The sequence below is a fragment of the Dendrobates tinctorius genome, unplaced genomic scaffold (genome assembly GCF_039654945.1).
Source record: "Dendrobates tinctorius isolate UK_male_01 unplaced genomic scaffold, ASM3965494v1 ptg000205l, whole genome shotgun sequence".
Classification (NCBI taxonomy): domain Eukaryota; kingdom Metazoa; phylum Chordata; class Amphibia; order Anura; family Dendrobatidae; genus Dendrobates; species Dendrobates tinctorius.
In genome coordinates, this window is record NW_027361872.1 from 7,538,485 (window position 1) to 7,553,045 (window position 14,561).

Here is a 14,561-nt window from a genome sequence, read left to right on the forward strand (position 1 = left end):
ACTAACCACGCTTGTAGCTTTAGTGGTTGCAAAGGATACAGTTAAACCCAGGTCTTTGTAAATGGGGGGGTACTTATATTAGTGCCATCTACCACAAAAAAGATGCCAGTAATATAAGTAACACATGAAAATTGTAAAAGGTGTACAGATTTTACATTGGGACCAAGAAGATTTAAAGAGATTTTCCACTACTTTAAAATTAATGACCTATCCTACAGATAGGTCATCAATATCTGATCATTCAGGGTCCGATACCCAGCACCCTCACTGATTAACTGGTTTTGGTATCGGCTGAAGCCCGAACTGACCAGTTACAGAGCTGCACAGCACAGCTCCGTCTACTGTACAGTGGCAGCGGCCAGGTACTGCACATCCACCTCCTATTGATTTGAAAAGGGGGCACATGTGCAGTGCCCGGCCACGGCCACCAAGCTGTAGATGAAGCTGTGCTGTGCAGCTCCATAAATGAGCAATTCCGGACGCTGTCAACACTGGAAACAGTTGATCAGCGGGGGTGCCAGGTGTCGCAACCCCACCAACCAGACGTTGATGACTTATCTGTAGGATAGTCCACCAATATTAGCGTAGTGGAAAACCAATTTAAGTTACGCTTTTTAATAGATAAAATCATATTCAATGATAGGACTCCCTGTTAGGCACGTGTTTTAAGTATATAAAAGTACATTTTGACAGTGTATGAACAAATTGAGATAACATGAATATAATTTTGCTAAACAATCTTTTTAAAAAAATCTAATGGTTTGTATAATCCAAGAATATTATCTGTGTCCTACTTAATGCATAGTCAGGGCATTGTCTTCTAGAACACTAAATAGCTATAGTATTTGTCAACTATTATAATATATATATTTTTTTATTTTTTATTTCAATTTTTGAAAACATACATATGTTAAATCTTTCCATTAGTGACTACTAGAACATAATGTTTCTGATACATTATTATCTGTTATTATATTGTAATTTTCAGAAAATCACAAGTTCAGATCTAAAATTTCTCTAAATGGCTTTGTGAAATATCAAAACTGCTAAATGTATTATAAAGTAGAAAAGAAATATGATTTCAATACAAAGCAAAATTGACCATTTATTAGTAAAATAAAAAGAAGAAAATTTTACCATCAGATTCTAGAAAAATAATTTATTATGTTTACAAAAAAAAATTGGCCACCACTACAAAACAGAATATTGCTTTAACTTCTGATTTATCAACGTATGGCTAAAGTTTTTGGCAGAAATATATGTTTTTAAATAAACTTTTAAAACAATGAAATGTATTTGGTAGATGATGTAATAGATCCAATGTGAATAAAATTTGTGTATAATTTTATGAAATTCGCAGATCGCGGCAAATTTGAAAGTAATTCAATTTGAGATAATCACCAAAAAATGCACTCCATCTTTTAATACATTGTAGAAGATTGCCTTAACCACAGAAAACTTAAATGCTGTCAAGAGAGACTGTACGGGTTTACCCATAATGCCTTGAAGCTATTACATCACTTGATATAGCACAGCCAATCAGGATGAACTAATAAAGCCTGTATAAAAGCCTAGGCATGGAAATCAGCAGCCATTATAGGGTGACTGATAATAGCAATAGAAGATCAGAGCTCACAATTCCATAATAGAGACAGAATTCGCAAGTCCTAACACATTGGCTAAATATTCTAGACAATACTGTGTTTTAAAACAGCAGCAGTGAGGATGATGAGTGTAGCAGTCTACAAATAATACAGAGATTTAATTGATAGGGGGAATATAGGAGCGTTGCCAGCAGCAGTGCCAGACTCAGTGTGATTGATTAGTGATATAGTGTTGGTGACATCTTTACTGCTGCATTTAAATTACAATTACACCATTTTATCTTCATTCTTAATGCACTAGGAAGCAGTAGCAAGGCAGTTTTTACAGAAAAAAATCGGAAATAAGTGTCAGTGAGAGTGAGAGTTCTTGCTTCTCAAAGGTAACTGTAAAAAGTTTTTGCATTTCTTGTGCAATTCATTTTTTGTTTGGGGAATAATTGTCTGTTAAAAATGAAATTCTCAACTTCCTTTCATAAATTCTATAAAAGCATTCATGAGAGCTGAACCCCATATATTTGTCAGGAAAGAGAGACTCCCGGTATATCTATATACCACATAGAGTTGTCATTATGAAACGACCCCTTTAATACACAGCACAACATTGTACAGATTTAGATTAAATGACCCCTACAATGCACATATTTCCTGAAATATAGGCACATCCTCCTGTATTATCAAGCTAAACAAATACATTGATTCCAAGCACAAAACTACATAATTTTGGAAAATCCAATCAATTTGCATTTCTATGGTCATTTCCATCTTAACAGACACAACAGCTGTTCTGATTTACAATGTAAAATAAAAATTGTAGAAAAATGGAAATAATGTATTACTTAGAATGATATCATATCTTATTTGAGTTTTTGTGCTTCCTGTAATTGTCTCCAGATCATTTATCTACAAGATGCATCTCATTTTTGGGTTGCAATAATTGCTCTGAAATATACTATCTGCTTTTGCTAAAGATACTTTTTTGGTAAAGTTTCTCTAATTTGCATCTAATAGTATTTGAAGTTCTCAAAAATCTAAAATGGATTAAAACAAATGAGATTTAATTATAATGAGCCACAAAAATGGTTGTTGTGGGGCTTCATCTCTAGACAATGTCTGCATTTTTTTGTTCCTGCATAAAGTCCATAAAATTTTAAAGGTCACAAGGGAATAAATAGCATACCACTGAGATGGTGGCTTTGCAGAATATAGACACTGTTATGGCAGCCTGCATTCTATTGGTGAAACTCTGACTGGGACTGTTGTGGTGCTCACTAGTGATCAGCGAACCTGTTTGGAAAATGTGTTATTCAAGGATGCCCGAGTGTTATCCGAGTATCTTGGGCATTCTCGGATAATATGTTCGAATCCCCGAGGCTGCATGTTTTGTGGTTGTTAGACAGCAGCAACACATGCGGGGATTGACTGTTTGCTAGACAATCCCCTTATGTGTTGTTGCTGTCTAACAGCCCCAAAACATGCAGCCGCAGTGACTCGAACATATTATCCAAGCACATCCAAGATGCTTGGATTACAACTTATCAGTGCACGTTCGCTCACCACTAGTGCTCACGCATCATGTATGTTGGAGTTGGCTATCGTTACCAGAGGAGCTTATCCAGATTACTAGATTATGGCCCGATGCTATTGCATCGGGAGGATGCGATAGCATCACACCTCTTGCCATGTTAACCCTCAACACACACACTCCTCTCACCTTTCACCATCTCCACTCACTCCTTCACTCCACATACGACCCCTTCTCTCACTCCGTCTCTCATACTCACGCCGTCATCGCCGCTGCTCCACGATCCCCGACATCTTCTTCCGCCGGCGCCATCCTGGATCCAGATGTTGTCCACGACGGCGACATGTTCTTGCGGCGATGCCATCTTGAGTATCGTGAAATCCCGCTATAGTCAAGATGGCGTCGCCGCAAGAACATGTCGCCGGCGTGGACGACGTCGGGATCTAAAATGGCGTCGGCAAAATCTTGCGAGTTTTCGCCGACGCCATTTTGGATCCCGACGTCATCCTCGCCGGCGACGCCATCTTGAGCATCGCGGGATTTTGCTGCAGGAATATGTCGCTGGCGTGGATGCCGTCGGGATCCAAAATGGCGTCGGCGAAATCTCACCGGCGGAAGATGATGTCGGGGATCGTGGATTAGCGGTGATGACGGCGTGAGTATGAGAGACGGAGTGAGAGAAAGGGTCGTATGTGGAGTGAAAGAGTGAGTGGAGATGGTGAAAGGTGAGAGGAGTGTGTGTGTTGAGTTGTTGAGTTGGTTAACATGGAAAGAGGTGTGCGGTTACAACTGGACGGAAGTTGTTACAACCGGAAGCTGCTTAGGGCAATTATTATCCAGATTATAGCGATTGTTAGTGTCCCTTTATATATTATGGTAAAATCAGCTGAACCTGCCAATTTTGATTGGAAGGCCTCCAGATTTTTCTCAACAGATGATGTTGGGGTGGTTGCAAGGAATATCTCTTGGTGTAAAGAGCTACTAAAGATGTACAGCCATTAATTATCAGTGAATTTATCCATTTTGGATTTTGGCAAACCTAAAATCTTTTTGGGGAAAGGGTTGATATAAAAACATTATACTCATCTGTGACAAAGCCCTCAACTGTCCACTGCCACTGCTGCAGCTTACCACTCATTCCACACAGGTTTCTGATTATTCAAGTTCTCAAAACTCCTAATTTTATCACATGTGTGGTGACATAATAAGGGACATTCAATTTGCAAAGAAGAACTTCTCTGCAAATCAAAATTCCGAACAATTTTCCAAATTGTAATTTTTGCTTGATACACTCATCTCCATTGGTAACCCAACCTGCAGATGTAAAGATTGTTTTCAATGATTTCAGGGTGCAAGCTGCCAATCACAATGGAAGATGAGTGAATGCTGATATAATCCATGTTGGCTTATGTTTCCTAACCAGGGTTCATGGAGCCTTGAGTATTTTGGAATCTAGGCGATGGGGTGAGGTTGAGTGTCCTCTGAAAACAACATCAGAAAGAGCTGCAACTTTTAAAACAGAGATAGGAAATTACATGGGTTTGCCATAAAAGCAACATTTTAGAATATTTTTCTTTTACTTTTTAACTGGTGATTAAATGGTTGGGAAGCAATTGTATAACCTGAGCAGACACAATGGCAGATGTCGTGGACAAAAAAAAGATGCCTACTAGTGATCTACAAATGTAAGCTTATTTTAGATATGGCATATTCCTACATTCTAGATGTGTTCTTATACAATCTCTCAAAAGACCCATTCAAATAGAAATCAGGCTGTAATTTAACAAATTGACTTCTCTTTTACAGAAGAGTTTCAGGTCTCAGAACATACTTCATCAAGTCATTTTTCCTATACAACATGAATGGTCCTACAAGACCAAATGCCCCACACAACATGTGCTGTGTACATTAATGGAGATTAATGTAGAACATATTTCATGAAACCAGTATCTTCTCCATTAAACTTATTTAGTGATTAATCTTGGTGATTGGTTAATGTCCATAGAAAAGTCTCTTGGTACATGGAGACAAACAGCTGCTCTGAGCAGAGAGAGGAAGGGTAGATGCGTTTAGGGAATGGGACTGCACTGCAATTTCTTTAAAATTAACTTTAAAATTGAGAATATATTCCAAATTCTGAAAAGTTATAATACGAGTAGTGCATAGTACAGGATAAGATTAGGGATAAGTACTGTTTACAAAGAAAGTGGCTTAACAATGGTAAAGGACATAGGATAATGACAATAGGTTTGGTCTATAAGACAGGACATAGTTAATAGAACTAGCCCAGTGGGTGGGAACTACTGTTAATAAAAGGGGATGACTTCCTGGTAGTAAAGCGGATAGAGAAGTGCAGTGACAAGCCCAATTTCAAGTCCAGTGGGCTGCTAGTGTTAGCATGTGTCTACCATTCGATGCAGTGGGACGACATACTAGAATCCCGAGCGGACTTTTTTGTCGTGCCCGGAACCCAAGATCTGGCATATTGGCTGCCGGGCACATCGTATCCTTTGGTGTACAAGGGAAGATGGATAGAGACACATCAAGATGGAAGGTAATGGATCCCTGGTGCACCGCTGAACAGGAAGAGAGATCCCTGGAGCTAATAGAGCCAGTTGACAAAGAGATGCTCAAGGAGGAACGAATGGTGAGGTTGAAGATGTGTTGTGCTAAGAAAGTATAGAGTATGAATTGCTGTGCCCTATCCCACATGTTACCACTTGATGAACTAGGACTGACTAGTAAAAATGTGCTTGTTGCAATGAACTTGGTGTCCCTTGAGTTGGGTGCGGCGGCTCCTGAGGATGTTAGCCTGGAGACCGGGGAGGCCTGCAGGCCTGCAGGCCTGCACCACACACCTTGCAGCACACTGGACAACGTTTGTCCAGTGAGAACCGGACAGCAGCTTGGTCATGACAACTGCTCTCACGTACTTTAATGTGGTTTCAATGATCTTACCCCCTACTAATTATCAGTATTTATAGGGATTATCCTAATAATGAAGCCTTGTCCTTGGGAAAGGTTAGTAATATTAGAAAAATTGAGGACTGACACCTAGCATATCCAATGATCAGCTATTAGATCCACTGGTGGTCAGGTGTAAACATTGAAACCATTGAACCATTGAATAGAACTTAAAAAGTCCAATTAAACTATTCTTTTTTTAGCAAAATGTTAAACTTGGAAATAATTAAAAGTTATGAAATGACCAAAACATTTCCTACTGTATGCCATACACAACCTTCATTGACCATTGCTATGACCCATGTATAAATGTAATTCTCGTTCTTCATCATGTCAAGAAATGTATGACTTCATGAGCTTTATCTTGTTAGATCTAATGTAACATTTAAAGATTGTGATACATCACATTGTCATTGACAGTGGGCTAGTAGGTCACTGCCCTGGCTATCAATCAACAAACACAAGATGTGCTCAGAAGCAGAACATTGAATACCTTGTAACACTCACTGTGATATGTTTTCATCTTGGTCCATGTAAGAATATGAATTTCCAATTGAACCAAATCTGCTCCCGAGAAGCGAATTGCGTTAAGAGTGTGTACAGCAAATTTTATGTTAGTCACAAAACACCACTAGAATAATCAAATGCTCTGTTCCTACAGATACAACATTTTGCTTAAAAAATAAGGTGGATGCCCAATTTGACTTTTCAAACCTTTCAAACATGGATAGTACCAGGAAAAATAATTCTTATATCTGGTAACTTGGAGTAACTGGATGCCCAAATAGTGAATGCCCAATTTTTTATCTAGATGATAGTGCCATGTTTTCAGTTACAGAACCTACAGTTTCATCTAAAAACAACATGCCTGCTTTAGTTAAAGGGACTTTGACAGTAAGATCAACCTTCCTAAGCCGTTTATATGGGCATGTAGGTCCTAGGATGCTGAATAAAATGATCGATCCCTTGATATCTGCTGATGTCTTATTTTAGGGAAATCAACATTTTTCATAAAGGGAACCTGTCAACAGGTTTTCCCAATATAAACTAAGGCCCCAAACTTTAAAGCCTGTTTTACAATAGTCCAGCATCCTGTACATAATTCATCAACTCCCTTTGCATATCTCAAAAAAAATCTTTTATAATCTTCCCATACGGCACAATCCAGTCCGATGGGAATCTCTAATCTTCCTTTGTCACCTTCACTATCCCCGCAATTGTCATACTGTTGCCCTGCTTCATGTGGATGATGTGTCCTATGTCATCCACACAGTGTCCTCCAATCTAGCTGCTGCACAGGTGGACTTTGGCAGGGAAGAGCAAAGTACTGCAATGCGCATGCACCTGGTAAGACCAAAGAGCGCCGATCACACAGAAGTAAAGCCGGAGCATGCACACAACAGCATTTTTCTCTGCTCTGTACAGGAGCGAGATTGAAGTCACTGTGTAGATGACATAGGGCGCATCATTTACATTAAGCAAGGCAGGAGGAAGGTGATTGCGGGGATAGAGGATGCAAGACCAATTGCATACCTCAGATAGAACCAAGCTATATAGGGGGATTATAAAATGAATTTTTGGGATCTGCAGGGGGACTTGAGGACTTATGTACAGTAGGTATGGAAATTATTCAGACCCCTTTAAATTTTTCATTCTTTGTTTCATTGCAGCCATTTTGTAAATTCAAAAAAGTTCATTTTTTTCTCTGCACCACATCTTGACTGAAAAAAAACAGAAATTTAGAAATTTTTGCAAATTTATTAAAAAGGAAAAACTGAAATATCACATGGTCATAAGTATTCAGACCCTTTGCTTAGTATTGAGTAGAAGCACACTTTTGTGCTAGTACAGCCATGAGTCTTTTTGGGAATGATGCAACAAGTTTTTCACACCTGGATTAGGGGATCCTCTGGCATTTTTCCTTTCAGATACTCTCCAGTTCCATCAGGTTGGATGGTGAACGTTGGTGGACAGTCATTTTCAGGTCTCTCCAGAGATGCTCAATTGGGTTTAGGTCATGGCTCTTGCTGGGCCAGTCAAGAATGGTCATAGAGTTGTTCTGAAGCCACTCCTTTGTTATTTTAGCTGTGTGCTTAGGGTCATTGTCTTGTTGGAAGGTGAACCTTCGTCCAAGTCTAAGGTCCAGAACACTCTGGAAGAGGTTTTCATCCAGGATATCTCTGTACTTGGCCGCATTCATGTTTCCTTCAATTGCAACCAGTCATCCTGTCCTTGCAGCTGAAAAACACCCCCATAGCATGATGCTGCCACCACCATGTTTCACGGTTGGGATTATATTGGGCAGGTGATGAGCAGTGCCTGGTTTTCTCCACACATACCGCTTAGAATTATCACCAAAAAGTTCTATGTTCGCCTCATCAGACCAGAGAATGCTGAGAATCTTATTTCTCATAGTCTGGGAGTCCTTCATGTATTTTTTAGCAAACTCTATGCAGCTTTCATATGTCTGGCACTGAGGAGAGGCTTCTGTCGGGTCACTCTGCCATAAAGGCCTGACTGGTGGAGGACTGCAGTAATAGTTGGCTTAGTGTAACTTTCTCCCATTTTCCTACTGCATCTGTGGAGCTCAGCCACAGTGATCTTGGGGTTCTTTATCTCTCTCACCAAGGCTCTTTTCCCACGATTGCTCAGTTTGGCTGGACGGCCAGGTCTAGGAAGACATCTGGTGGTCCCAAACTTCTTCTATTTAAGGATTATGGAGGACCACTGTGCTCTTAGGATCCTTGTGTACTGCAGAAATTCTTTTGTAACCTTGGCCATATCTGTGCCTTGCCATAATTCTGTCTCTGAGCTCCTTGGCCAGTTCTTTTGACCTCATGATTCTCATTTGGTCTGACATGCACTGTGAGCTGTGAGGTCTTATATAGACAGGTGTTGTGCCTTTACAAATCAAGTCCTATCAGTTTAGTTAAACACAGCTGGACATCAATGAAGGAGTAGAACCATCTCAAGGAGGATCACAAGGAAATGGACATCATGTGACTTAAATTTGAGTGTCTGAGCAAAGGGTCTGAATACTTATGAACATGTGATATTTCAGTTTTTCTTTTTTAATAAATTTGCAAAAATTTCTACATTTCTGGGGTTTTTTTTTCAGTTTTTTTGGGGTGCTGAGTGTACATTAATGAGAAAAAAATAAACTTTTTTGAATTTACCAAATGGCTGCAATGAAACAGTAAAAAATTTAGAGGGGTCTGAATACTTTTCCGTACGCACTGTATATACAGCTTGCTAGAGTGTTGCAAAAGAGGCATTAGATGTGGTGGTCTTAGTTTATACTGGGAAAACCTGGTGATAGTTTCCCTGTAAAATGTAAATGCGCTGTTAAGAATTATGGGCAAGAATTCTCCCCAAGAATGTGCCTCCAGAGCTTATTTTAAATGAAAGGGCGCAAATCATGTGATGAGCTGTCAGTCATTACATGTCTCACGTTGGTATCTCTGCCTTTCATTTAAAATAATGTGGTACAGTAAAGGGTGTTTTACTGGATGGAAGATATGTTTCTCCCAGCAGATTAATGTTTGGCTGGGTTTTTTTCCTAAAGACGGGACCTGCGATGATGTCAGGGTCACGTGATCAGCCCATGTGGTGTCTACCTCACTGGTGGGAGGGGTTAGGCCCTATGTAATGGAGGTTGGTAATTGCAACAGTGTGAGTGTGTTTCTGGAAGCTACAGGAACTTGTGTGGACTCGGCCTGAAACTTGTATACAGGATTCCCGTGCTGCAGGACTATAGCAGCAAGACTCGGAAGAACCCCGGGAATGGCACCTGGTGGATGCCGCAGGACCTGGCTGCCGCTTAGTTACGCCCGTCCCGTGCAAGGGGTGAGTCTGGGATCAGTGGTTCTCCAAGCTGGAGTATGTCTTTTGCTTTCCTTATGTTCAGTTAAGCTGCTGGTTACTGAGTGACATTAAAACCACTGGAATTGGACTTTATGCCTGTGTGTTGCCTCGCTACTGCCGCCTGGCTATTGCCTACCATAGCGAATCCCTACAATAAGCTCTGGAAGTAAATTCTAAGGGAGATCTATGTCCGGCGCATAGCCCTGAACAACTCATCTTCATATTAGGAAAAACATGGATTTCTCTGGTTAATGACATTGGATCACAGACGTCAAAGTATCGTGTTATGCAACTTCCAGTTTCACATCAAAATAACAATGGCGGTGGAATTCTTAGTAAATGCACCTGGTATTCACCTTTTATTGCCTTGTTCAGTCCACTGTTTTGTCATCCAAGATAACTGCAAATCTTTTTAGTCTACCCAATTCATCCTGAGCATCAGTAGTCTTAGAAACCCACACTGCTTAGACTGAACAGCATGTAGACAAAGTGGGGGTGTCTCTATATGGTTTCATACTGTGAGCAGGAATTGGAAAGCTTTAGACTGTGTAAGGACATTGCCCCCATTAATAAAACCTATTTTTGCTCATACATTTCTAGAAATTATAACAGAGGAAAAGCAAAATTTGCAGTCCTACTAAAAAAGACGCTCTAGACTTGCTATTTCATTATTTACTAAAACAGACATATGTTTGGGTCTAAACTCTGATGTGATCTGCTTGGCAGAATAAATTCTTTTTATTTGTGTCACAACCTGGATGGACGCCATTTTTTTCTGTTTTGCCCAATTTTATTCCAAGTTGGATTCCATGGTTTATTGATGCTGCATCCAGTCATCTTTGGAGTCAGTGCTGCTTCCTGTTATATTACTTGTAGTAAAACAGACATCTTAAGAAATACCAGATGTTAAAATGTTGTCTGCTTGTGATAACACTTGAGGGAGCTTAGGAACCTACTGCGATCGCATGTATTAATGAGTTCAATGTGAACCATATGCTATAAGCTTCAAAGCTCTCCCTAGTGCTACATACAGTCATCATTTTATCGTTTAGGTCTATGTAGAGGAAACCACCATAGAGAAATAATATGGAATAATCAGTGCACAATTATGAATCTTTTCTAAAAGAAAGAAGGGATAATATCAGAGAAAACATCCCATCCATATAGTCACCATACTGCTGAATAGAGATGAGCGAACCTGAACTTTAAAGTTCAGCTAGTGTCTGGTGCGAAACTCCTAACACAAACTTGTCCTGGAAGTCCGATTTAGTGTTCAGAGTTCCGGGAGATGAGAGAGAGATGTTTGGCAGCCACCAGGCCCTTACTATGAGCATTTTTCAGCACTACAGTTTGGGTCTCCATTGACTTCTGTGGGGTTCTGGTACCAGAAATGAACTTTGGACTAAAGTTCAGTCGAACCTGACTAACCTGAACTTCCACAGATCCGCTCATCTCTGCTACTGAAGCACTGATTGGTGAAATATTAGATGACTGATGGAGAGAACATCATCACTCCTGGTTCTGACAGAGATCACTGAAGTGGTAGATCTTTGACAATTTTTTTTACCCATTCCTTTCCTTTGGCCACTTTAAAAAATGATTGAAAAACCCTGAACATGTCAATGTGGCCTTATGCAAATTTTGTTAATTTTCAGCTGGTTAAAGCCTGGTTTTGCCTTACAAATCATGATGTAAAATACTGATCAAATACTGAACATGTGAACATGGCCTTAAAGGAAACCATAAATGGTAATCAAAAGTGGTCATTTTCTTTTCAGCCTTGTTATGCAAATTGTCTCTTCAGAGGAGGAGAAGACAATTTGCATAATTAACATATTTCCCAGAGGAGCATTGAGGCTTGAAGTCTCTTCATCTTGACATGCTTAGCATGTCATTCTCTGCAAGGAGAAATGATACTTCTTGGATATCTTTAAAGCTTTGAGCAGCATATAATGCTTTTTATACAGTTGTGGCCAAAAGTATTGACACCCCTGCAATTCTGTCAGATAATAGTTTCTTCCTGAAAATGATTGCAAACACAAATTATTTGGTAATAATATCTTCATTTAATTTGTCTTAAATGAAAAAACACAAAATGAATTGTCCGAAAGTCAAATTGGATATAATTCCACACCAAACATAAAAAAGAGGGTGGACAAAAGTATTGGCACTGTTCGAAAAATCATGTGATGCTTCTCTAATTTATGTAATTAACAGCACCTGTAACTTACCTGTGGCACCTAACAGGTGTTGGCAATAACTAAATCACACTTGCAGCCAGTTGACATGAATTAAAGTTGACTCAACCTCTGTCCTGTGTCCTTGTGTGTACCACAACATTGAGCATGAAGAAAAGAAAGAAGACCAAAGAACTGTCTGAGGACTTGAGAAACCAAATTGTGAGGAAGCATGAGCAATCTCAAGGCTACAAGTCCATCTCCAAAGACCTGAATGTTCCTGTGTCTACAGTGCGCAGTGTCATAAAGAAGTTTAAAGCCCATGGCACTGTGGCTAACCTCCCTAGATGTGGACGGAAAAGAAAAATTGACAAGAGATTTCAACGCAAGATTGTGCGGATGTTGGATAAAGAACCTCGACTAACATCCAAACAAGTTCAAACTGCCCTGCAGTCCGATGGTACAACAGTGTCAACCTGTACTATCCGTCGGCATCTGAATGAAAAGGGACTGTATGGTAGGAGACCCAGGAAGACCCCACTTCTTACCCCGAGACATAAAAAAGCCAGGCTGGAGTTTGCCAAAACTTACCTGAAAAAGCCTAAAACGTTTTGGAAGAATGTTTTCTGGTCAGATGAGACAAAAGTAGAGCTTTTTGGGAAAAGGTATCAACATAGAGTTTACAGGAGAAAAAAAGAGGCATTCAAAGAAAAGAACACGGTCCCTACAATCAAACATGGCGGAGGTTCCCTGATGTTTTGGGGTTGCTTTGCTGCCTCTGGCACTGGACTGCTTGACTGTGTGCATGGCATTATGAAGTCAGAAGACTACCAGCAAATTTTGCAGCATAATGTAGGGCCCAGTGTGAGAAAGCTGGGTCTCCCTCAGAGGTCATGGGTCTTCCAGCAGGACAATGACCCAAAACACACTTCAAAAGCACTAATGGTTTGAGAGAAAGCACTGGAGACTTCTAAGGTGGCCAGCAATGAGTCCAGACCTGAATCCCATAGAACACCTGTGGAGAGATCTAAAAATGGCAGTTTGGAGAAGGCACCCTTCAAATATCAGGGACCTGGAGCAGTTTGCCAAAGAAGAATGGTCTAAAATTCCAGCAGAGCATTGTAAGAAACTCATTGATGGTTACCGGAAGCGGTTGGTCGCAGTTATTTTGGCTAAAGGTTGTGCAACCAAGTATTAGGCTGAGGGTGCCAATACTTTTGTCTGGCCCATTTTTGGAGTTTTGTGTGAAATGATCAATGTTTTGCTTTTTGCTTCATTCTCTTTTGTGTTTTTTCATTTAAGACAAATTAAATGAAGATAATAATACCAAAGAATTTGTGTTTGCAATCATTTTCAGGAAGAAACTGAGTATTATCTGACAGAATTGCAGGGGTGTCAATACTTTTGGCCACAACTGTACGCATCTTTTCTGAATGGGTAGGCAATAACAATTTTCTTAGGTTATTACATTTCAGCTGCCCATTTTATGCATTTCCCCTTTGTTTGATGCATTTTAGTGCAGATTTGAAGAAGTGTTTTTAATGCATTTTATTTTAGGTCAAAAAAGCTTTGATTCTGTCCTTAAGAACGCAAATGTGTTTTTTTCTTTGCATTTTTTAAATGTTTTTTTTTCAGGCCCCCCTTACTAAAGCCTACAGAGGAAAAATGCACCAAGAAACACACAGTTCTACAGCATCCATATACGAATAGGAGTTTTCATGAAATCTCATCCACTTTACTTGGACAGTTAAATGCAGCAGATTTTCTGTGCAAAAAAAGTTGTAAAAAAAAAGCAATGTGTGAACACGGCCTACAACAAAAAACGCAGTTTCACATTTGTTTGCTTGCTTTGTTTGGCTGGATAAAGCTTTTCCACAGTGAAACGCGCGTCGGGTGTGGTGGATCCGTGGTCTCTTGCAGAAAACGCAGTTTCACATTTGCTTGCTATGTGCAACCACTGACTAATAAATATGGGAATTTTGTCCAGTAAGTTTTACAATTTATCTCTTCTTTAAAGTTGAAAATATGTAACAGTATAAAACACATTTTTGCCTGACAACAGTACTGCTTCACTAAAGTACAAAGAATGCATCAAATCAGCAAAACAAATATAAACTCAACAGCTTCACAATGGGCCAGCATTCTGATTAAATCTGCTCAAAATGTAAAAGAAAAAAATCTGCACTTACCTTTGTAGCTCGCTTTCTCCAGACATATCCTAGACAGCGGGTCCTCTTACAGTCACAACAAAAGCTCGTACAAACAGCATATAAATGGATGCAGCAAGTATACATTGCATAAAACATATTGTATCATTTTTGGCATTCTAAAAAAAAATCAGTCTGATTTTTAAATTCCATAGTCCCGGACCATTTTAATTTATAAGAACGCAACCTAAAATATCTAGAAAAAAGTCAGGTCACGTCTCTA

At 39.6% G+C, this 14,561-nt stretch overlaps 1 protein-coding gene across 11 annotated transcripts in view; it reads right to left on the bottom strand.

Annotated features, from left to right (window-relative positions):
• The window catches only part of NRXN1 (neurexin 1), a 1,899,875-nt gene that overhangs the window by 761,796 nt on the left and 1,123,518 nt on the right, over positions 1-14,561 (bottom strand). The window lies entirely within an intron of this gene.